The following is a 25,494-nucleotide window of genomic DNA, read 5'->3' as shown; positions in this document are numbered from 1 at the left end:
ATACTGTCATATAGATGTGTAGCTATAGATTTATAGCTATAACCTTTCTGATTCTATAATTACTTGCCTTAGTGTTACTCTTGAGCAATTTTAAATAACTTACCTGGCAAGACATCAGTCAGTTCAGTTCAGTCGCTCAGTCGTGTCCGACTCTTTGTGATCCCATGAACTGCAGCATGCCAGGCCTCCCTGTCCATCACCAACTCCCGGAGTTCACTGAGACTCACGTCCATCGAGTCAGGGATGCCATCCAGCCATCTCATCCTCTGTCATCCCCTTCTCCTCCTGCCCCCAATCCCTCCCAGCATCAGAGTCTTTTCCAATGAGTCAACTCTTCGCATGAGGTGGCCAAAGTACTGGAGTTTCAGCTTTAGCATCATTCCTTCCAAAGAAATCCCAGGGCTGATCTCCTTCAGAATGGACTGGTTGGATCTCCTTGCAGTCCAAGACATACATCACCACAAATTTAAACTGACTTTATTTTTGTCTTTTTGAATACCAACCCCACAAGTCCATTTGCAGGGCTAGAAAGAGTAAGTAGAGATATTCTTGTTCACAATGGCAGGGGGCTGACCCATCCTTCCATTCCTGGGCCTTGAGCTTCTAATTGGAATGTGTGTTGTGTAATGAGGTTTACTGTTTACCAGCTGCTTCCTGAAGGGGCAAACCCCCAAAACAAAATGGTATTTTTGCATTTTTATTATTATACCTGTGGCAAGAGAGGGAACAGAAGGGCAAGATCAAGGTGAGCTTTTAGAAGTGTCTCCATACCAGGGAGCTGGTCTTCATTCATTTCCATGTCTTTATTTTCCCATAAGGATTAGCTTTCTTCTTCAGGAAATACAGAGGAAGAAGTGACTCCTTCTTAAGGCGAATTCCAGAGAAGACTCCGTGGAGGAGGTGCCATTTGAATTGGGCCCTGGAGGGTGAGTAGAATCCTGATGTTCCAGATTGCAGGCCCAGGTGTGGCGTCTCTGCACACGACCCATCACTGCTGCCATCTTGGCCTGGTTGTCGTGTGCGGCACCTCTGCACACGGCCCGCCGCCGCCGCCGCCATCTTGGCCTGGTTGTCGTGTGCGGCACCTCTGCACACGGCCCGCCGCCGCCGCCATCTTGGTTAACGTGGTGTCTTGCACAGCATCCTGCACACGGCCGGAGAGCTGAAGTGTGGGTGCAGCCATCTTTCATCAGGAACTCTGGACTAAAGCACTCGGTGCAAGGCCTCTGCACGTGGCCCCCTGTGAGCCAGTGCAACTGACCAAGCACAAAGGAAAAGAAAAGGTTAGACTTTATTTTATCACCAAGACTAAGTTTTTATTCCCTGGAATTGTTCGTGGGCTTTGCGGTGACACAGGGTGGGAAGAGGTGGGGAAAGCTCTGTTCTGGGTGCTTTCAGACACCTCCAGATCTCTTCTGTGCAGGCTTCTTCCTTTGGTCAAGTCAGAGTCAGTTCAGGGCAGTTGACCACCACATACCTCTTAAAGTCCAGCTGCAAACATCTCTGTCAAATCCCCAGTGCTTTTGAAACAAACAGAGATAAATCGAGGCAAGGCTCTTTCAGCTCTCAGGGGCCAGGAGAGTGACAGCTTCAGTTGTGATTCTCAAAAAAAGCAGCAGTTGCTCTGATAACCAGGATGGGGGACATGTGCACATTTTTGTGGTTTTGACAAAGTTCTTATTCATGATTGCCCAACAATCTTGTTTGTCTAGATCCATCATGGGCAGAGTGGCCTTGTCTAATGTGGATATTCTGTGAAATGTTTGGGTTCAGCAGGAAAGCGCAAGGCCTGCCTGAGGCCAGGGGCTGCCTGCCTGGTTCTCAGCTCTGAGGTCACAGCTGAGTGGCTAGTTTGGTGCTTCAGTAGACAGCTGGGGAAGAGGAAACAGGAATAGACTCAGCAGGGAGGGAGCATGACCATCTGGGGAAGCACAGGGGCTCAACGGCGTGAAGCAGGAGTGAGCTTGGGCTCTAAAATTAGAGCCTAGATCCCTTGGACTTAAGAGCAAAATATCATTTATTTCTAAGCTTTGTTCCCAGGGAGTGGGTAGCAGTAACTTTGTGGAGGCATTTGTGAAAACAGAGGACTTGCTGTCTGGTACCTGTGGGCAAAGTACACAGGCATGCTCCTTCTAGAGATATTCAGGAAGTGTCACCATCTTCAGCTGGACAGACTAGACAGATGGGTGGACACCCCTTAACAAGGTGTTGCTTGGTGAGCAGAGCATAGGCAGAGCACAGGCAGGATTTCAGTGGCCACAGGCTCAGGCTGGGGGGACCTTTGTGTAGTGCACAGATCAGGAGCTGGGTTCCTCCCAGGGGTTCTGGGGGAGAATCTGTCCTTTGCCTTTTCCAGATCCTGGAGGTACCTGCTCTCCTCGGCTCATGACCCTCTTCCCCCATCTTCAAGTCCAGCCACAGTCTCGTCTCTTTTGTGTTCTCACGATTCTCTCTGGCTATAACTAGGAGATGTTCCCTGGTACTAAAGATCCATGTGATGAAACTGGGTCTACCTGGGTACTCCAGGATAACACCCCCACCTCCATCTCAGGGTCCTTGGCTATCATCACATGTGCAAAGTCTCTTTGTCCATGTAAGGGCATATATTCAAGATTTTGGTTATGAAGTCATGGACATCTTTGGGGGACCATTACCTTGCCTCCTCCAGTGACCTCCAGCCAATAACTAGGAAGAAACTGAGGTCCTCAGACTAACATTCCACAAGAAACTGCATGCTGCCAGCAGCCACGTGGGCCAGGAGCAGAACCTTCCCCAGACCAGCCTCAATCCAGTCCCAAAGGAGACCTTGGTTGAAGTCAAGGGTGCCTGGACTCCTGACTCACATGAATGAAGAGAGTACATGTGTATTGCTTGAAGCACCTGACGTTGTGGTAATATTATTCTACCGCAATGGTTAACTAATACATTATACAAAAGTCTAAGTGGCTTTGATCTTGCCTGCTTTCCAAACCCATCTGCCATCATCCTCCCCTCAACCAATGCATATTAACATTCACAGAAACACACACACAAAACCACCTACAGTAAACACACATTTTCAGTTCTTTACACAAAACATATGGTTTCATGCTTCTGTGCTGTGACATTAAAAGAAGATTTCCCAAATGAAAATAAGCAAAGGCTATTTACTTTGAACTTGCTCTAGCAGGGGAGTCAACCACCATCTCTTACATTTGGCAGGGAATCAACACAGAGGAGTTGGAAAGCTTTGTAGTGGAGGAAACACAAAAGTTCAGATGTCCCCTGATTGGAGGCTGTTGGCCTGGAGAAGCTGGAAGTGGACTACCTCCCTCCAGTGGGGCCTCCTCTGTGACAGTTTAGGGGTGACCATTGTTTTATTCCATTGGGCCCTAAGCTGGAAAAGGGGGCAAAAATGAGGGAAGCTGTCAGTTATTAAACAAGACCTGGCCATGTGGGGCTGATTGTTATAGGGGTTATTGTTTGGCTTCCTGAGTTGGTTGCTAAAGATAGTAGTTGGACCTACTGTGGGTCATGGGTTGGTTTCCTTTTTTGTTGTTGTTGTTGCTCAGTTGTGTCTGACTCTTTTGTGACCCCATGGACTATAGCCTGCCAGGCTCCTCTGTCCATGGGATTTCCTAGGCAAGAATACCAGAGCCGGTTGCCATTTCCTTCTGCAGGGGATCTTCCCCAACCCAGGGACTGAACCCGTATCTTCTGCATTGCAGGCGGATTCTTTACCACTGAGTTACCTGGGAAGCCCTTGAGTTGGCTTTCTGGATTGCCTGTAGATTGATTTACTATATACAGTTACTATATGTGTGTGTGTGTGTATTTCCTTTTCTATATTGAGTCTCACAGCACTTTTCCACGTGCTGTTCTCTCTACTCAGAGTTCCCATCCTTACTCAACTGCCAAACACACATTCAACCTTCAGAACTCTGCTTCAGAGCAGTGACTTCTGTGAGGCCTGCTGCAACCACCCTGCCTTTTGTAATCTCTTTGGTAGCATGTCCACATCAGGACTGAATACCACACACCGCCTTATTTTATGGGCGCGTGTTTTTCTCTGCAATTTGATCATGAGCTCTATTTCTCCAGTGTCCAACCCACGGCCTAGTAACTAAGTGCTCAGTAAATGTCTGCTGAGTAGTTATAAAAGATAGCTAGGGCCAGTGACAGAGTAATATTCCTGTTTTCTCCCTCCAACCCAAGGGTTTCATTTTTCCCTTAACCCGAAGCCATGGAGTCATGCAGTCTTGGACTCGGAAGGCATCTAGCTCATCTTAGGAAAGAGAAGAGGAATGATGGTGAATCTTGCCCAGACTCCCACACGGGGAAGAGTCTAGATAAGAACCCAGAGGCAATAAAGACCCCAAGGCCTGGGTGCTTTCTGGTTTTCCATTCATCCTGGAGACCTAGGGAGGCTGGAGGGCTAGAGCCAGAGTGCAGGGGGTGGGGGCCTCTGTCTCAGTGAATAAAACAGATGCTGGCAACACAGAGGCTGTTGTTTATATACAAGAATGCATTCATGAATAATGGAAAATCACTCATCACCTAGAAACTACTGTGATTCACACTTTCCAAGGAATTAATAGCATAATCCAGGAAGGCACTGGACAAAAAGCTGGCACTTCAGAATTATGTGAGTGTACCGCTTTCTCTGACTATGCTCTTATTAGCCCCACGTTATGAAAACACAGACAGTTATAAATATTCAAAGTCATGGTGGTGGTGATGGAGCTCAGTCGTGTCTGACTCATTGCAACCCCATGGATTGTATGTATAAATTTGTTGTCATGTAAGGAGCTCAATAGGAAACACATGCCCACAGCTGTTATTTCTTTGACTTCTTTGGTCCTTAACCCAGGTGAGTGGGCATGTTCAGAACTTTTCTTTCTTTTTGAATCGATTCAAGTCCCTGTATGGTTAATTAAAAGCAATGGCATCATCTCTGCGGTGATGGAGCAGTCCCATCTCAACAATCCAACTTGCTAATTAGCAAGGGGAAGAGGGATTTGTCTGTGTTCAAGTTGTCTATTCTATAACCAGTAGAATTCAGAGGAGATGCACCAAGGAAAATCCAACATGCAAAATTTTGTTTGGAAAACTCGGAATTTTGAACTGTAACTTGAATTTCTTCAGATTTGGGCCTCTTGCATTATTATTGTTGCTGCTAAGTAATAATTAATAACTGAATAATAGTTATATTAGCAATAATAGCAGTAGTAATAATAATAGTAGGTAGCATTTTGGAATGTGTATTCTGTCTTACACCATCATTGCACCAGGCGTGTTTGTACAACACTAGGGTTTTCTGTGGAAAATGCTTCCCGTGTGTCAGAGATGTATTGAAAAACTGAATATTCTGGTACTTCCTTGGAGATTTAGAATAGTCACTAGAAAGATCCCTTTAGGAATCATAAAATGTAAAATAGTTTCTTCTTAGAAATGATGAGCCATGTTTGATAACGTATCCGTTTATATGTGGAATATCTATTAGCATCATGGAGCTGGTATTTCATGGAATAGATTTTGATATTTTAGGCACTAAAAATAACTAACTAATCACCCCAGATAAGAAAAATGAGACCCAGTGGGCAAGGTGATGTGTCTAAAGCCAAGACGTAAATTCCATCCCTGTAAACTGCACTTCTGTCTGTCTGACCCCAAAGTCCATACTCCCTCGAACTCCACACTGCATACTGTTTATAGCAGCAGGAATTACAATAGCCAAGACATAGAAGCAATCTAGATGTCCATCGACAGATGAATGGGTAAAGAAGAGTGGTGCATATATATTCATTGGAATATTACTCGGCCATTAAAAAGAATGAACTAATGCCATTTGCCGCAACATGAATGGGCTTGGAGCTTATCACACTAATAAGTCACGTACTAAGTAAGTGATTTACTTCACTTAGTACGTCAGATAGAGGAAGACAAATATCATGTGATCTCATTTACATATGGAATCTAAAGAAAATGATTTGTTATTCTTATTCAGTTGCTAAGTCATGTCCAACTCTTTTCAACCCCCTAGTGATATAAATGAACTTATATATATAAACAGAAATAGACACAGAGGCATAGAAAACACACTTATGGTTACCAAAGGGGAAAGGGGAAGAGGATAAAAAAATTAAGCCTTGTATTTAATAAAATTTGTACATGTTGTATAGTGACATTAATGGATGGAAATTTGTGAATTTGAGAGGCATAATCAGATAAAATGAAGAGAGAGACATAAGACTTCTTGTAGTGAAAATGGGAATATTCTGTCTTTTCCTTACCCCAGACCAAGCTGTTTATTTAATTAAACATGGACTTCTTCCAAAATGAAATATTTGAAGACAAAACAGTTAAGGGTGTTCATTGCTGGAAATACGCCCAGATCTGGTTGAAAACAGCTCAGAACAAGGGTGAAAATAGGGAAGACGGGGAGCAGTGGTGGCTTGGGGAGAAGTACACAGGCAGGCAATTTCCTGCTCTAATGTTTTTTTACAAAGGCCCACTCCCAAACAGAGATACCGACTTTGAACATTGCATGTTGTCATTTTCTACAGGGAACTTGAAGCTAATAGTGATTGTGGGCTTGTTAAGATCATGAACCTCAGGCATGTTCAATCCATTTCTGCTTTCACTCAGCAGATGCTCAATATTTACTAACAGAAGTCAGGTTTCATTGGAGACAAAACCTCTCAGCCAGCCTTCCTGTGATGTCTGTGCTGGTGTCCATATTTTACAGACAGGGAAGCCAAGGCTCAGAGAAGTTAACCAGCTTCCTGGTGAGGCAGCTTGTAGTTTCCAAATATGGGTCATAACAAAAGTCCATGTGCTCTCTGGACCACGTGACCCAGGGCTCCCCAGGCAGGAGGAGTGTCCGTCCCCTCCCCTGGAAATCAGGGGGGTCTCGGTGACTGCCTGGGCCACGACAGTGAGGCAGAAGTGACCCATGTGACTTTCGTGGAAGGAAATAGTTTCTTCCTAACTCTTTCTGGAGCCATTCGTTCTTGGAGCTCAGCCACCGTGCCTTGAGGAAGCCCAGGCTACATGGGGAGCCCACAGGCAGGTGCTGTGGCCGATAACCAACCCCAGCCAGCAGGTACAGGAGCGAGGGGGCCTCCAGACAGACTCCACCTCAGCCACATCTGGCTGCAATGCAGTGGCTGCCTCCCAGTTAGAGCCTTTAACTGAGTCCCGTCGGCCCCAGACCAATAGAAGTCACAGCACTAGGAGTCACAGTAGCAGTAATAATAAACTTAGGGTTTTTTTTTAAGTTGCACTAAAGCAGTTGGGGGGCTTCCCTGGTGGCTCAGACAGTAAAGAATCTGCCTGCAATGCAGGAGACCCAGGGCTTGATCCCTGGGTCGGGAAGATCCCCTGGAGGAGCGCATACTCCAGTATTCTTGCCTGGAGAATCCCATGGACAGAGGAGCCTGGAGGGCTACAGTCCACAGGGTCACAAAGAGTCACACACAACTGAGCCACTAACACTACTACACAAAAGCAGCTGGGAGCCTGGAGTGGGAAGAGGTGGGGTCGGGGTAGGGAGAGAGGCCCGGTGGACAGTGTAGGTGAGAGCCGGTGAGCAACAAACCGGGGCAGCGATGGTGCCGGGAGAGGAGACTGCACGGCTGGCGGGGGTGCTGGTGGGCTGGCGGGGGAGAGGGAGCCATCGGGGAGGGTGGGCGGGCGGTGCTGAGCTGAGATAGGACACGTTGGGGCGGTCAGCTAGGATGCAGAACGACAGGACAGGTGCCACAGGAAGCCCCAGCCACAAGGGAGCAAGAATGGTTCTTAAAACACGAACAATAATAATCCCCATTCAAAAAAATAAAGTTATATTAATGACAGGCCAGGAAAAGATTTTTTTCCCCAACTTCCGAAACAGACACATGATTAATATCAGTAATAAAAGGTAAAATTCCTGAAAATAAAATATAAAAGACACTAAACAGAGTACAAATATGAGCTGAGGCTATAAATAGGGCTACTGACAGATGGGGAAGTCAAAATTACTAATGTGTTTAGTGAAAACATGGAGACTCAGTAATTTAAAAATGCTAATGGAAAGCAAGGTACAACTTTTTATCCTGACAACAACGGTGCGGGGGTACAATGGGGCGTGTGGGAGGGGGCGTGGGGAAAGGGACACTGGCGGCCCCTCAGGGCGGAAAGGCAGGCGGAATCCGCAGAAATAAGAAGGCCCGTGGCCGGCTATCCATTTGCGGTAGCAAGTGTCAGAAGGTGCCCAGTCGCCCATCAATGGCAGACCAGACAGGCGGGCTGTGCGAACGCACTGTGGACACGGAGCAGTCAGAAGCGGCGGACCAGAGGAACACCCCGTAACACGGCTAGGTCTTAAAAGTGCCGAGTGAAATCTCAGCAAGACATCGTTGATACACATTCAAAATACGTACGCAGAAGACAACTTGACACATTTCCCGAAGATACCCACACCTCCAGGGAATGCCAGCAAATGCACAGCAGTTACTCATGGGGAGACAAGGGGTATAACTGAGGAAGGAGCAGAGGAGGAGCCAGACACGGTGAGAGATGCAGACAGAGAAGGGGAGGAGGGGGAGGAGACAGGCGAGACTGAGCCTGAAGGGACATTTTGTACGGATGCGGGCGAGTGGGGACTGAGGAATACAGCCGGTCCCTTTCTCTGCACGTGAGGTTTCTGCACCCTCCAGGGCGGGGGCCGAGAGACGGCCCAGCAGAGGAGATACTGATGAAGTCGAGTTTGACGTGGGCCTGGGCCCTGCAGCAGGTGAAATTCAGGAAGCACGTGCAGAGGTGGGACCAGAGATCCTGAGAGGGGAGAATCTGGAGAGAGAGCCCGACACAGCCCAGGAAGGGTCCCCGAGGGAGGGAGATATCCCTAGGGGGATCGTAGGGTAAGCTGGCCCATCTGGGGGCTGAGAGCACCGGTCGTCAGCGGGCCCGAAACAGAAAAACCGAGGGGCTGCAGGGTGAAGGCGCTGGGCAGGGGGCGAAGAGTGACAGGTGGGTCAAGCGTCTCTGGGGTGCTGAGTAAGCAGCATTGGAGACGGTGTAGCACCCCTCGAGGAAGGGGCAGACACCACTCCTGCATCTGTCCAGGATGTGTTGCTCTTATTAATAACATTAATCAGTGCTCTGAGTCTGGAGGGTGTGGGTAGAGGCTGTGGAGAGCCTCAGAGGAGCACCAAGTGGTCCCTTTGCCCTTCTGCCCCTGTCGAGGTGTGCGGGTCATCGTGCAAGCCACTTCTCATCTCTGGATCCCAGTTCTATGGGGATGAAACACCAGTGATTACCTTCCGTGCACCATCCTTCTACGGCTTCTGTCAGATGGCACACGTGGAAGTCCTGTCAGATGTCATGCTTCTCTGAGCATAATCACTCTGACAACCACTGCTGTACTTTCTGTCTGTGGATTTTCCCTTCCTAGACATTTCATACAAATGGAAGCAAACGCTATGTGTTCTTTGCGGCTGGCTTCTTTCACTTGGTGCAGCTTTTTTTTTTTTTTTTTTGAAGCTCCTTTCAGTCCTTTGTTAATTTATCCTCAAATCTCTCTCGAGTGTTTACTGCTATGTCCAGGATGGGCTGTTTGGAAGAAAGCCAATCATCTTGATCTCTGATCACTTGGGGGAATTGGACCACAGGTATTTCAGAATCCATGGATGCCTCAGAATGTCATCCATGCTCATGACAAGGATGCGGAAATGCAGAGTGACTTCCCCAGAGTCTCAGAGTGGCAGTAGGGGGGTGGGGGGAGGTGGGCAGAGGTAGGGTGGGGACCAGCCCTCCTGACTCTCCCAGCATCCCTGCTGCCCCCTGCAAGCCACACAGGCAGAGTGGCTGGGGTCTTCTCACTGCAGGTCTTCTGCAGTTTTCCCCAACATTTAATTCTCACAAAGAGCTGCAGTATAATTTATCCGAGGGAGCAAGCAAAAATGGTGTAGAATAATGGAAAATAACTGAACTCAGGGCCAGGATGAGCATTTTCTTCCTGTCATTCCTCCAACTCACTGTGCAGAAAAGTTCCTTTCCCTCTCTGGCCTCAGGAAAGCACAAGTCTCTCTAAGATCCCTTCCGTCTCTGAGCTTCAGCAGCTTAGGTTTCAGTTCAGCAAAGAACCTGTTCTCCATTTCACAAAAAGTCTTGCTCTTTATGCGTCTGACATCATCATGGGAGCTAAACGATACCATTGTCCATCCTGATTTATACTGAGAAGCCAAAGGGGTGGCTACCAAGCTTCAGGGAGAGGAAACCGGTCTTGGGCTGCTTGCCTTGAAGACAGCTGGAACCCACTGAATGGGGTCTGGCCCCACCTCTGAGGCTTCCTCCAGTCCATGGAGACACAGGACCCCGTGAATGGGGCCTGGGCCCACCTCTGAGGCTTCCTCCAGTCCATGGGAACACAGAACCCACTGAATGGGGCCTGGGCCCACCTCTGAGGCTTCCTCCAGTCCATGGAGAGACGGGACCCCTTAATGGGGCCTGGCCCTACATCTGAGGCTTCCTCCAGTCCATGGAGACACAGAACCCACTGAATGGGGCCTGGGCCCACCTCTGAGGCTTCCTCCAGTCCATGGAAACACAGAACCCACTGAATGGGGCCTGGATGCACGCCGGGGCTCCCTTCAGCCCATGGAGAAGCACGGGCAGCAGATCCCAGGGCCCTCTCCTCTGGTTGGCAAGACTTCCAATGTCAGAAATGTGCATGGCTTCTCCGCCTTTGGCTGTTGCCTCCTGTGGGTCACCCAGGCAGGCCCCTCTTCATGGTGTAGGATGTGGAATTCTGAGCTGGGTAACAAGACCTGGCGCTGGATTTTGACTTCGCTGGGAAAAGCACTGGGGCAGATATATTCAGCACTTGCTCTGGACTGAAGGGTGTCTCACTAATTGCTTTTTGTTGAGGCCTACAGCAGATTCCATGCCCCCTACCCCCACCCCTCTTTATAGATCAGGAAAGAGCTGAGAGTTTAATGATGGCTCAGGCCTCTAACCCAAGCACAGGGTAGAGTCAGGGCTCCAAACTAGTCTGAATCCAGAGCCTGAGCTCTAATCTCGCATGAAGGGACGCCTTCCACTGTGATCTGGGAAGTATCTGTGTGTGTTAGCCGCTCAGCCATGTCCGACTCTTTGCGACTCCATGGACCGTAGCCCTCCAGGCTCTTCTGTCCATGGGATTCTCCAGGCAAGATAATGGAGTCAGTTGCCATTTCCTTCTCCAGGGGGTCTTCTCAACCCAGGGACTGAACCCGGGTCTCCTGCATTGCAAGTGGATTCTTTACCATCTGAGCCACAGGGAAGACTGCTAACCAAATGCCAAGCCGGCCAGCCATCCAAGTCAGCATCTACAAAAGATGAGAGAAGAGGACAGGTCAGCTTCTAATGCACACTTAAAGTTTGACAATCCATGCTCCCAAGTGGTGAGGCTGGAGTTAAAACTCAGTTCTGACTGCACAGTTCAGTGCTGGTACCACTGAGGCAACCTGCAGCTCAGCGCGACCTCCATCCATCCAGGCAGGGGGTAGGAACTGCCTGGGAAGCATGGCACACTTTGTCACTTCAAATACACATACATTTCCAGGGTCTGGGGATGAATTTTATAAAAGCCACCCCCACACCACCCCGAAATCAATTAGACATATTTCTTAGACTCTAGAGGAGTGTTGGAGAAGGAAATGGCAACCCACTCCAGTATCATTGCCTGGAAAATCTCATGGACAGAGGAGCCTGGTGAGCTGCAGTCCATGGAGTCACAAAGAGTCGGGCACGACTGAGCGACTAACACACTTAAGAGGAGTGCGTCAGCCGCAGTCTTTTCCTCAATCCAGTGGAAACAGCAGCAGTAACTCCATGCCTTGGCAATTCTCAAGGTATCACTGAGCAGCTGATCCTGCTTGTATCCACTTAAGAGGTGTGCCTTCCCCCCACTCTGATGGTGTGAGACTCCTGGGGACATCATGACACCTGATTTGGTGGTTCAAGAAGTTCTATATCATGTTCTGACTTGCTGGAAGGGATTAATTGCAGAGATTCGGCTTAGTAAGAACTGACCCTTTCTGTTAGTGGTAGGAATTCATTCACGTACCTATTAATTCCGTCCTGCCTCTTCTTTGCTGGAGACTGAAGGCAATGGTGAGCAGAAGAAGATTCGGGGTCTGTACTCATGGGGCTCCCCAAACACACCCACTGGCAGAATCATCCGACACACCAGGAGCTGGAGACGGGAGGGGCTGTCTTAGGGACAGGGGGTGTCTGCTGCAGGTGGATCAGAGCCCTGAGCTTTGAAAAGGAGGTGACATTGGTCAAGAAGACCCAAGAGTGAGCTTCTGTGCCAGACCACACAGGGCCCTATGGGCCAGAGGAGAGATTTGGCTCTGCATTCTCAAATCACTGAAAACCCAAATAAAAGGTTTTAAGCAGGAGTAAGGATGGGAGATCGGAGAAGGCAATGGCAAGCCATTCCAGTACTCTTGCCTAGAAAATCCCATGGATGGAGGAACCTGGTGGGATACAGTCCATGGGGTCGCTATGAGTAGGTCGCGACTGAGCGACTTCACGTTCACTTTTCACTGGAGAAGGAAATGGCAACCCACTCCAGTGTTCTTGCCTGGAGAATCCCAGGGATGGCAGAGCCTGGTGGGCTGCTGTCTATGGGGTCACACAGAGTTGGACATGACTGAAGCGACTTAGCAGTAGCAGCAAGGATGGGTGATGGTCTTCCTTGGTGGCTCAGATGGTAAAGAATCTGCCTACAATGCAAGAGACCTGGGGTTCAATCCCTGGGTCAGGAAGATCCCCTGGAGAAGGAAAGGGCAGCCCACGCTAGTATTCTTGCCTGGGAAACTGCACAGACAGAGAAGCCTGCGGGTTACCGTCCATGGGGTTGCAAAGAGCTGGACATGACTGAGCGACTAAGCACGCACACACACAAGGATGGTAGATATAGTCAAATATATGTTGTAAAGTAAGGTAATCAGGAAAGATACAACTTGAAAGCTGGAATACAAGCAGGTTCCTGGGACTGAAACAACCAAGATCTGAGTTAGCACTAAAATCTGGTCCAGATCATCACGCCCCCACGCAGGGGGAACTTGGGGTGCAGGATTCTGATGGTATATGCACCTTGCCTCGGTGTCTTAGAGAGGACACTGTTTTCATTTTCTTTTTTGTTTTGGGGATACAGTTTTAATAAGTAACAGAAATTCCAAATCAAACTGGCCTAGACAATAAAAGAGAGTGGATTTAGGACCAGTGGAACAGCACCACCTCTGTTTCTCTGCAACTTCCTTTATTCTGCTCATCTCTACGCGTCTGCTTTCTTCTCATATTGGCTTTATCTCATACTGGGGAGACAATGGCAGTCATCAAGTTCCAAGTTTTGCATTTTTAAACCACAGATAGGAAGCCTGTTTCTCAGAATTGCCTGTAAAATCCTGAGTTCATAAGGCACTCCCTGTGGCTGGGAGAGAAATCAGGATCTCTTGGCCTATGCTGGTCAACACAGTGAAGAGGGGAGAAGTAGTCTTTCTGGTTAAGTGCCCCTGCATCTTAGGAAAGAGTTGAAAACTCATTTCCAATCCCAGGGGCAAAGTGGGTTGGGTAATAGAAGGGCAAACACGGTGTCCTGCATGGTGAACGTCTGTCCCTCTGCTCTTCCCATCAGTTGTCTGTTTACATCCCCATTTCAAATTCTTCAAAGAAGGAACCCATTTCAGCCAGTTTCCATCACCCTTGTTTGAATTCTTCGACCAGGCTGGAGCTTGATGTCCCCAAGGAAGGGCCCTGCCTCGGTCTGCCCTGCTGCTTCGACTCAGACTGTAGGGAGTCACTTTGTAAAGATCATGAACACCCCAGCTCAGGGCTACAGCCTGAGGTCTCAGCCGAAGTTATGGGTGCAGCAGGCACCTAGAGCAAATCCTGCAGAGGGTGGGCTTCCTCCATTGCTGTTGTGTAGTCTCTAAGTAGTGTCTCTTTTGTGACCCCATGGACTGTAGCCTGCCAGGCTCCTCTGTCAATGGGACTCTCCAGGCAAGAATACTGGAGTGGGTTGCCATTCCCTTCTCCAGGGGGTCCTCCCCACTCAGAGATCAACCCCCAGGTCCTCCATTGCTGGCATCTCTTGCATTGCAGGCGAATTCTTTACCACTGAGCCACCAGGGACACCTTCCTTCATTAAAGCCCAAGCTGGATGACCACTAGGTGGCGCTGTTGAGGATTATCAAATTACCAACTGGGCATGGGACCAAACTACCTCCTTGCTACTTTGAAACTTTAACTACAGTATTATTTGATGATTCCCCTTAGTCTGTCGAAGATGCCCTCTGTGAGATCAGTATTTTTCATTCCATTAATTGCTTCAATATTGTCTGCTGGGAAAAGGACTTGGCAGCATCTCAGAGCTGGGGAGCAATCAAAGCAGATTCTGCTCCCGCCCCCTCCCAGCTGTCTTGCTTATGTCGTATTTTTACTTAAGGCCACAGGATGTGAAAGCCAGAGTGCTCCTTTGAGATGCAGAGACTGAGGCACAGAAAAGGGAAGGGACTGAGCGGTGAAGACTCGGGGATTAGAGGAGAAAGCAAGTCGGACCCCAGGGGCCTTACCACCAGCGCCAGTCCCTTTTTTCTCCTCACTGAAGTCTCCTCAAGTGTTAATGACAATGCCTTTCACACGCGGGGCTGCATCCTGCCCCGTGCCTTCCCCTTACTGGCTCTGTCTGCTGCACGTTCCTACCGACGTCTCAGAGGCCCCTGGGAGCCAGCCGCTCTGCAAGGCCCCCCTGTCCCCCAGCATCCCGAGACTGGACTCCTCCCCACCTGTGCTCCTCTGTTACTCTGTGCGGTCTTCCCTCCAGACCTCATGAAACCTGACAGGACATGGTCATACACTGCGCACACTTTTCCCCAAACGCTGCTTCTTAAGGGCGAGGACCCTCCACTCACTCATATTCCTATGAATATCTAGCTTTAGACACTGTGGAGGCTCAGACAACAAGTGCTGGGTAACTGAATGGGTGAGTCGTTAGTAACTGAAATAAGCAAATAGAACTTATACACACATGGTCATTTCATACAAAGGAATGTCTCTCTGCAAAGGGGTTTAGAAAACAGAGAAACGCTGTTGAAAAGACCATGTGTGACCTCTAGATGCTGACAAGCGAAGATGTCTGACAGATATGGACTGAAAGGTGTGTCAGAGAGTATACAAAGAAAGATCCTATCCTTCTCAAGCAAGAAGGAATCGTCTCTTCAATGAAATGGATGTGTGAATGGATATGTATCTATTTTAGTATAAGCATGTGTTATGTGTGAGTCTATATTTAACCACAGTTTAAGTTATGAATTAGACTCAGGTTTTCCCTTAACACTGCTCACTGACTTTGTGCTGCACTTAGACCACACCTAATTCACTGGCTGAAGCCCTGCGCCTCACTCTATTCTTCCCTGTCCTCCACACTCCAGCCACTCTGCTTGGGGGCTGAACGCACATAGCTTGATCTTTCTCAGGGCCTTTGCTTTTTCTCATCAGCTCACTCTTACCCACGCTTTATAACGTCTGACTCTTCTATATCATTGGATCTCAATTTCGGAGACAGACGCACTCTGATCACCCTCTCCAGAGCAGCCCTGTTCCGAGCCACTGCCCCCTTCTGTACCTGTGGGATGCTGCTGTCGATTCACTTGCTTACTTCCTATCTGCCTTCATCATTGGAATGTAAAGTCCATGAGAGGAGAGACTGTGTCTTGTTGCCTTGCCCTGGGATCTAGCGGAGTATTCCAGCACACTAAAGGACATCAGTGAGCATATGCAGAAGGAATAAAGCATAGATGTAATGTAAGCCCCTAGTATTGTGAGAATCATATATCAAACTCTTTATAGCAGTTATATCTGGGGATGGAAGGAGGAGGAAATTATAGTGTTTTTATTATACTTGACAATGCCTAATAAATATTTCACAAGAACACATTTGGATTTGGTGAGAACCAATTTTTTTTAAAAAAAGTTTTGTTTTTGGTTTTTATTACTTTTTTACACGAAGCTATTATTTTTTTCCTGGAATTGTGATCTAGACATGGTCTGACAAACCTTTAAGCGTAAATAGAAGAGGGCCTCCGATGATGTAACACGGGTCATGTCCCTGACGCCCTTGAAAGCTTTCACAGGCACAATGAAAGGAAAAAATAGAATCATGTTGCTGGAAGGGACCGGCTGTTAACCTAGTCCAACTCCCTTAGTTTAATAATGAGGGAACCTAGGCTCCAGGAGGCAGGTGCTTCAAAAGCAAAGAGATAGATAGATGGTGAGTTGGAGTTCTGACCCTGTAGCTAATTCCTGGGTAAACTTGGACTGGTTCTCTCTGAGCCAATTTTCTATACTCTAAAATGTGAGGGGGTTGTCTTGCTGACCTCTAAGGCTCTGTTTTGGTCTACCAACTCATGTTCCTACTGATGACTCAAACAAGTCCAGCGTGACAAACCCAGACTGCTGTTCACAGTCACCCAGTCATGTCCAACTCCTTACGGCCCCCTGGACCATTTTCTTGTAGCCCCCTGGGTTAGCATTTCCTTCTCCACAGGATCTTCCTGACCCAAGAGTTGAACCAACGTCCCCTGCATTGCCAGATGGATTCTTTGCCACTGAGCCGCCTAGGAAGCCCCCCCACCCCATATAAAGAAGCAAACCAAACCAAATCAGGTGTCGTAATGTTGTATCGAAGCAGACCCATAGGTAGTTCAGAGGTTGGAATTAGCAGATGGGGGCTTCAACACAGCTGTGAAAAATATGTGAAGAAAATACAGTGGAAAAGGTATAGAAAAGACACTTGATGGAAATTCAGATCTACAGGAAAAATAAGAGAATATCAGACACTATAAATATGTACATAAATATATGAAAAATCTTATTCTGTACATTTTTTCATTAAAACATAATGACTGTAGAAAGCAAAAATAACAGTATTGTGGAGTCTGTAAAATCTAAGTGAAATATAGAGTACAAAATCAGGAAGGAAGGAATGGAATATATATGCAAAAATTTATAACAAAATGTTGGTAAAATGAATCTAGAAGTATCTAAAATATGACCAAGTGAAGTTTATCTCAGGACTCTTGGGGTGTTTTCAGCATTTGAGAAACAATCCATGGTAATTCACCAGATTAAGAGTATCAGTCAATTATACCTCAATTAAAAAAGAGTATCGATAAGAAAAATCATCTGACCATTTTAATGAAGGAATAAAAATTATTTTATATATTTTAATAACTATTCATGATGATAATCAGCATCAATGAGAAATATATAGTAACCGTCTACAAAACCCCACAGCTGTCATCACACTTAATCATAAAATAGTGAATGTTTGTCTTCTCTCATTGTTTGTAAGGCAGAGATGCCCATCCTCACCTTTCATACCCAATCTTGAACTGGGCATCTTAGAGCAATGGGCAAGGAACAGGAAGAAGATAAACATTACAAAGAAGGAATTCAAACTCTTTATTTTCATGGATATGGTTGTATCTACAGAAAAATCTAAGGGCTCTAAAAAAAGAAGAGTATAACAGATAAGTGAATTTCATAAGGTCAACTTGCTAAACAATCGAGTATCCATATTTAAAAAAATGAAATCTCTACCTCAGTCATACAGACACACTATTTTTAGTATACATTTTAAGTGAATCATAGACTAAATTTTAAAATCTTTAGAGCCGTTAAAACTTGCAAAAGAACACATGTCATATATATGCCACTTTCACATAGGCAAAGGCTTCTGAGGACACAAAAGCACCAACCCTATAAAAGAAATAAGAGAAAACCTGGGCTTCAACACGTTGTTGCTTCAATGTGCTCATCAAATGACATCTGTAAGTAAATTGAGGGGTAAGCTGCAGGCTGGGGAACAAAGAGTCAGTGCAGTGCCTACGTGACAGAAGACTTAAGTCTTTGAGAAAATCCACACAATAAAGGACACTTAAAAAAATCAGTGATGAAAAGCCAGACCCACAGACACTTCCTGACAGCACTTTTGTGCTGAGTGAACTCCGGTGGCTTCCAAGAAGGCACCAAGGCAGACCGCAGAAAGACTCCAAGGTGTGTTGCTATTCACAAGTCTCTACAGGTGAGGCTGAAATCAGAGCCAGAGACAATGCCACCTGGGGCACCAGACGCATCTTTGACAGACAAGTTCACCTCCATGCACACTCCTGTGGCGCTCAGGGAATTAAGCCGAATGAAGCTGCCGCCAGTGTATCTTCTGAGTTTAACTTTTCCTTAAGAACGTGGGGGGCTAGGAAGGGAGAGAGAAGCCCAGCAGAAGGGGCAGGAGCTGGGCCATAAGGTCAGGACCCTAAGTAACTAATAGGAACACGTGGCTGCAAACAGGAGGATGAGGACATTTCTGTTGACTTTTTAGTAAGGGTGAGCACAGAGCCTGGAAACACGTGTAGAATGAGCTACTCTGGGTCAAAATCATCTCCTTAGCAAAACAGCTCACTAAATAACAAGAAATAAATGAAGTTCATCCAAGCGAAGAGGAGGCCAGCAAAATCAATAATGTAAACAAAAACTGCCCATTCTACTCGCTACTCCTGTAGTGCAGTGAAGTCGCTCAGTCGCGTCCAATTCTTTGTGACCCATGGACTGTAGCCTACCACGCTCCTCCATCCATGGAATTTTCCAGGCAAGAATACTGGAGTGGGTTGCCATTTCCTTCTCCAGGGGATCTTCCTGACCCAGGGATCGAAGCCAGGTCTCCCACATTGTAGGCAGATGCTTTACCATCTGAGCCATATTCCTATAGGACAGTGCAAAATGATTTTAAATGAGAACATTTAGGAGGCTGTACACTATAATTTGGGCTTCCCTGGTGGCTTAGAGTCTGCCTGCAATGCAAGAGACCCAGGTTCAATCCCTGGGTTGGGAAGATCTCCTGGAGAAGGGAACGGCTACCCACTCCAGTATTCTTGCCTGGAGACTTCCATGGACAGAGGAGCCTGGCATGCTACAGTCCATGGGGTCGTGAAGAGTCAGACATGACTGAGCGACTAACACTTTCACTTTGACTTCACACTATAATTTAGGTTTAAAAAATAAATTTAAAAAACATTTGACTACTGTGGTGGGAGAAGGGTGTTCAGTGAGAAGTTAAAAATGTACAAATGTCTTTAAGAGGATAAAAATTAACATAGAAATATTTAATAATAACTGAAATTTAATTAAAACATATTTAAATATTTATTTAAAAATAAGGGTATTTACTAAAAAAAATAGATACAAAATAGGTTCCATATATCAGACAATAAGGGAATTACAGGCTCATTTATCTCTGAAGAAAAAAGAGAAGGAAGCATCATCTCATGGTTTCCAGGGGCCTGGACTCTGCAGTGGCTTCTCTGGGTGGTTCTGGCTAAAGGTCCCTCAGGAGGTAAGCATTGAGTGCATGGCCACCATCATCTCAAATTCCAAGTTCACTCACGTGACTGTTGGATGGCAACCTCAAGGAGTTGCTAAGGCTAAGAACTGAACTAGACCTGGGAACACAGATGATGACAGCAGTCATGTTGATACTGATGACAGTAATGAAGATGATAGGGATGAGGAGAATCATGAGAATGATGGTGGTATTAATGAAGATGATAACGAGGAGGATGGAGAGGATGAGATGATGGAGATGGCGAGATGATGGAGATGGCGAGATGATGGAGACGGCAAGATGATGGAGATGACAAAATGATGAAGACAGCGAGATGATGGAGATGATGGAGATGGTGAGATGATGGAGATGGTGAAATGATGGAGATGGTGAGATGGTGGAGATGATGGAGATGATGGAGACGGTGAGATGATGGAGATGATGGAGACGGTGAGATGACGGAGATGGCAAGATGATGGAGACGGCGAAATGATGAAGACAGCGAGATGATGGAGATGATGGAGACGGCGAGATGATGGAGATGATGGAGACGGTGAGATGATGAAGACGGTGAGATGATGGAGATGGTGAGATGATGGAGACGGTGAGATGATGAAGACGGTGAGATGGTGGAGATGATGGAGATGATGGAGATGGTGAGATGATGGAGATGGTGAGATGATGGAGATGGTGAGATGATGGAGATGGTGAGATGATGGAGATGATGGATATGGTGAGATGATGGAGACGGTGAGATGATGGAGATGGTGAGATGATGGAGATGGTGAAATGATGGAGATGGTGAGATGATGGGGATGATGGATATGGTGAGATGATGGAGACGGTGAGATGATGGAGATGGTGAGATGATGAAGACAGCGAGATGGTGGAGATGATGGAGACGGTGAGATGATGGAGATGGTGAAATGATGGAGATGGTAAGATGATGGAGATGATGGAGATGATGGAGACGGTGAGATGATGGAGATGGTGAAATGATGGAGATGGTGAGATGATGGAGATGATGGAGACGGTGAGTTGATGGAGATGGTGAGATGATGGAGATGGCGAGATGAACACCATCATGGGCATGACAGTGATGATGATGGTGTTGATGATTATGTTGGTGATGGGGATGATAATAAGGATGATGGGGATGATGAGACGATGGTGATAAGATGACCATCACAGGCATAACAATGAGGGTGATGATGATGATGTTAATTTTGATATGCTGGGGATGGTGAGGATGATGATAATGTTACTGGTGATGATGTTGCTGCTGCTGCTGATGGGGATGATGGTATCTTGATAATGACGATGGTGATGTGATGGTGAAGATGATGGTGGATAGGAATTGAGCATAGCTTCGGTGCCAAGCTGGAGAAGGCAATGGCACCCCACTCCAGTACTCTTGCCTGGAAAATTCCATGGACGGAGGAGCCTGGTAGGCTGCAGTCCATGGGGTCGCTAAGAGTCAGACACAACTGAGCGACTTCACTTTCACTTTTCACTTTCATGCATTGGAGAAGGAAATGGCAACCCACTCCAGTGTTCTTGCCTGGAGAATCCCAGGGACGGGGAAGCCTGGTGGGCTGCCGTCTATGGGGTCGCACAGAGTCATACACAACTGAAGTGACTTAGCAGCAGCAGCAGCAGTGCCAAGCACTCTGGTTAGATATTTACATATTTTGCTGCATTTTCTTCAAAACTCTTAGCACAGTTACCACAATTATCTGCATGCTTGTGCAGAGTTGAGATTTAGAGAGTTTATGGAAACAGCTCGAAACCACATTCCCAGCCAGTTGTGAAACGTAGATTTTAATGTTAGCACTTTTGCTCCACAGTGGGATCTGCCAACCACTCTGCTCACCTGCCTCACTGTGCCCTGTTTTCCAAAACGTGATCTGCTCTTACAGAAGGATGTGACCTGTGGGCGGGGGTGGGGCGCAAGGAGGCCTGCAAGTCTACAGAGCAGGACAAGTCTGAAAAAGCGTCACAGAGACGTGCGTTTCACATAACCTTCAAACAACCAAGAGAAACAGAAGTAGTGGCACAGTCATTCCCAGCAGAGCCAACTGGAAATAGACAACAGTGAGGGGCTGTGGTCCCGATTGGGACAATTTGAAACAATTATGGCTGCGATGGGAAATAAAGCTGCAAAGGCTGTTTTAGACCATGGGGTTATAAGCTCTGAGTTCCTGTTAAGAGACTTGGAGTTTATGGTGCCTCTTATTTGTTGGGTTTGATTCAAGGTTAGGGCTAGCTCATGATGAAAAATGTAAAGGGCCTTGACTTCAGACCGTAGGCACCACCGGGCCCACTGCTCCAGCGCTCAGCCAGAAGAAGGACCACACAGATCTTTCAGGTTGCTTCACCTAAATTCCTCCTCCAGCACGATGCAGTGAATCTTAAACATGTTTGATTTTTTTCTGGGGCCTCAAGGTCTCACCTTGCAACTCATTTTGTGAGAAGCTGTGAAATCTTGTAAGAACACAAAGTAAGTTCAGGCCTATGGCAGTCTAACCCACACAGAGAAAAGTGACTTTGCTCCAACTGAAGCAACAAAATCTGCAGGAATTCTTCCACATCCAATTACCACATCCAATTAATTCCCATAACTAAGCAGAACATGTCCTTTTTCATTTTGTCTTAGAGAACTCATTTGGGTCACTTTGCTGAATTAAAATTTTTTCCCAAGGCATGAGGATAAGAAATTCTCTACAATGCACTCCCATGTAGTAGATTTTCCAGAACAAAGTCGAGTCTGCCCTAAAAACAGTCAATTTGGTCTCCTCTCAGAATAAAGAATTGACTCACTTTTTTTTTTTTTTTTTTTAAAGACTAGTCTATCTTCAAAATTTTGTAATCCAGTCTAAGCGAGGGCACCTGATTACTTTAACAACCTTAAACATAGTCTGGGGGAAAAAGTAAAGGTCAGTATTGTAGGCATGAGTGTCTGTTCTGGATGTCTGGGTCTGACTTAGGGCATGGGGTGGAGCACATATTCACCCCCAGGAACTGCGTGTTCACTGAGGCAGAGGTAGAGGGTGATCCTCCTGGGGCGGCAGCGGGTGGGGAGTCCTCCATGGAGGACCACACGCTGACTCCTCTTTGTCTCTTCCATGTGAGGTGATGGGAAGGTTCTTGATGGGAGGAACCTGGTCTCATTCCGCCATGTGACCTCAGCCTGTATTGGGCCCTGAGGCTGGCCTTCCATAGAAGGAGATAGAAAAGGAGGAAGAAGGACCAAGATGAGAGAAGAAATAAGAAACCAAGAAGTCTTGTGCTGTCCATCCAAAGGGGACCAGACCCCCCCCCCCACCTTAGCCAGTTGTATTCCTTTCTATAATCTTAAGACTCAAACTCCCCACTATCATCTAAGCAACCCCCCAACCCCCGTCCTGTGGACCCAAGAGTGCCAGAGGACAGTAATAATAGCTAACGTTCAATATGTACATGTGAGCCCCTGTGTCTGCAACACTATACTTTTCAGAGAGTGGGTACCTCTTTTCCCCCACTGAATCAGGGGCTGTTTGCACACACAGCAAACCCTAAGGAGATGCTCAGATTGGCGATGGGAGCGGGAGGGGCAGAGCTGACAGGCGAAGCCCATTCGGCTGGATCTCAAATGTGTTTGGAACGTGATTTCTCTAAACCTGCCTGATAATGAAAGTCAGCAAAGGCACTTTTGAAACAACAACAACAAAAAATCAGCCAAGGCACTTTACAGATGGTAGGGTCCCTCAGCTGGAGATTCTGGGATTCATGTTTGGAGAATGTTACAGGAACCCGGTGCGAAGTAAGATCCCCCAGAATCCTGGGGCTGAAACCCCGCGGATGGGATGGTTACGGAGGTTTGCAGGTTTCCTCCCACGGGGCTCCCTTATAGCGGCCGGCGGCCGGCAGGGGGCAGCAAAGAGCTTCCGTGTGTCCACATCCTCCGCGCACACATCCGTGTGGCTGTGATGGGAGCCCGTGGAGGCGTCGCGCGGGTGACCGCCTCGGAGCATCGGTTGGAGGCTGGTCGGTGGGCAGGTCATAGGTGGGCTTGCAGCTGCAGAAGATGGGGAGTTCCTAAACAGAATAGCCCCCCCCTTGTTTTCGGAAGCTCGCTGTAGCAGTTGCAGGGCAGGTTCTGCCAATGAAATGGGGTGGCTGTGGGAGACGGGGTAGCCTGTTAGGAAGGGTCTTCTTCTTCTGCCAGGCGAGCAGCTTCCCCTCCAGGCCAAATGGGAGGTGCAAAATGGGAGGAGTGATAGGATCCACTCCATACGTTGTTACTGAATGAATTAATCCACTTAAAGTGCTTACTGTGGTGTCTGCCAAGTGCTTAACTATTGATTAAGTGTTAAGATTAGTAGTATCTTCACTGTAATTACAGAGACATTTGTGGTCTGGTTCACAGGATGGTGGTGAGAGGCTGAACGCCAGGCGGGAGGTTGGTGGGCCATTCTCCGAGACCAGACAGAGCAGTTTTGCGGGGAGGCAACAGCCTGCTCCCCCCCAGGGGCAGGCAGGCCCACCTGGGGCCCCGTCCACCTGAGGAGGGAGACTCTGGGTCTGAGAGTGGACAGTGACAAGGAGGAGCTTGTGTCCAGAAGGTCATCGGAGTCCCCCAGAGAGATGACCGAACAGACGAGTAAACGTGGGTTAGAATGAACACTGAGAAGAGGAGAGTGAGACAGGAACTGCCATTCAAGGGTTTAAGGCCCCTCCCTGGGCAGGTATGGGGAGGACCGGTGAGCCTAGGCTGGCGTGAGGGGGACAGGTGAGGACAGCCTCCCAGGAGTCAGGAGAGGCAGGTTTCCAAGGAGAAAGCACAGAAGTCAGGCACGATGTGGCGGGAGAGGGGAACAGTGCCAGGCAATGTGCCAAGGACAGCCGTGGGCAGGCAGAGGCCTGGCCACAGTGACCCCAGGAATGGGCAGGGCAGAGGAGCCGCTGGTGGATGCCAGAGACACGTAAAGGGAAGTTGGGAGCCCAGCTGAGGCCGTATCCTAAATGCCACCCTGTGGACACAGGAGACTTACACATAATAACATTAACGGCCACTGATGTTCATCACTGCTAAGCCGTGGTCACTGTTCCAAGCACAGTATTGAAGGTGGTGGATGGGCCATTTCAACAGGTTACTCAGTTTTCCTGGGTCTCTCCCATGTATACAGGAGAAATCACGTTACTAAACATTGGCTTTCCTCCTGTTAGTGCCTTTTATGGGGTTCTCAGCCGAAAGCCTAGGAGGGTGGAGGGAAATGCCTTTTCCTCCCCTATATACTCTTACCTTAGAGATAGTGTTCAACGTGAATACACCTTCCATTTCCTTAATCTTGTTAAGTTGCTCAGTCCTTTCCTCTCCTTTAGGATGTACATGTGTTGAATTTCATTGCTAGATATTTTGAAATTGAGCCATTTTTTTTTTCTTTTTGCAGAAATATGTTGCCATTTCAAATAGATCACTCATGAAGGCCACTGACCTTAAAGCTAAAATGGAGCTTTAGGTTAGAGTCTACCAGGAGGACTATTTCATAGCAGCTGTCACGTATCTTTAGCATAAAACACCCCTGATGATCTAACTCTCTTCTCTGTGATTCTTCAGGGCCTCTCTTTGTTCTCTGAGTTTCAGGCTTTTCTGAGTCTGTCCAGGGCCCTTCACACTCATCATCTCATCTCCAAACTCATCCCTTATCTGTCTTCTCTTCTAAGCCTCTCATATCCAGCCAATCACTGTAGCTTGATAATTTGTCATCTCTAAATGTTTCTTTAATCCAATCCTGTGAGTTTCCATATTTAGAATCCTTGTCTCAGCTCAATCTCCTGGCTCTCATGGACTAGAGTGAGGTCTCTGAAATAGCAATTGCCAGCTTCAGTGTCCTTGGGGTAGGACGTGCTCCCCAAAATGAGGAGCCCCGTTTGCCTCCTTTCCCTCCAAAAGGCTCTGCAAGATAAGCAGATGGCTTTGACCCAGGGTCCTTTCAAACTACTGCTTTTCTGCGGGACCCAGAGTGCATGAGGTTTTGTGTAGCCCCTTCAAGAGCAGATTCTTTTTCCTACAGCCCACCAGATCTATCATACAAAAGCCCCCTGGCCTTCAAATGTTCCAG

The 25,494-nt window shown here is 47.4% G+C and overlaps 1 long non-coding RNA gene across 1 annotated transcript in view; it reads left to right on the top strand.

Moving 5' to 3' along the window:
* Positions 1-789: 789 nt before the first annotated feature.
* LOC133260199 (uncharacterized) overlaps positions 790-25,494 on the top strand; it is a 53,728-nt gene continuing 29,023 nt past the window's right edge. Inside the window, exon 1 of the long non-coding RNA XR_009740680.1 lies at positions 790-1,283. This is a non-coding gene — a long non-coding RNA (uncharacterized LOC133260199). The remainder of the gene's footprint in view (positions 1,284-25,494) is intronic.

Source organism: Bos javanicus, chromosome 14 (genome assembly GCF_032452875.1).
Source record: "Bos javanicus breed banteng chromosome 14, ARS-OSU_banteng_1.0, whole genome shotgun sequence".
Lineage (NCBI taxonomy): Eukaryota > Metazoa > Chordata > Mammalia > Artiodactyla > Bovidae > Bos > Bos javanicus.
The sequence above is the reverse complement of the archived record's forward strand: the minus strand, read 5'-3'. Positions and strand labels throughout refer to the sequence as shown.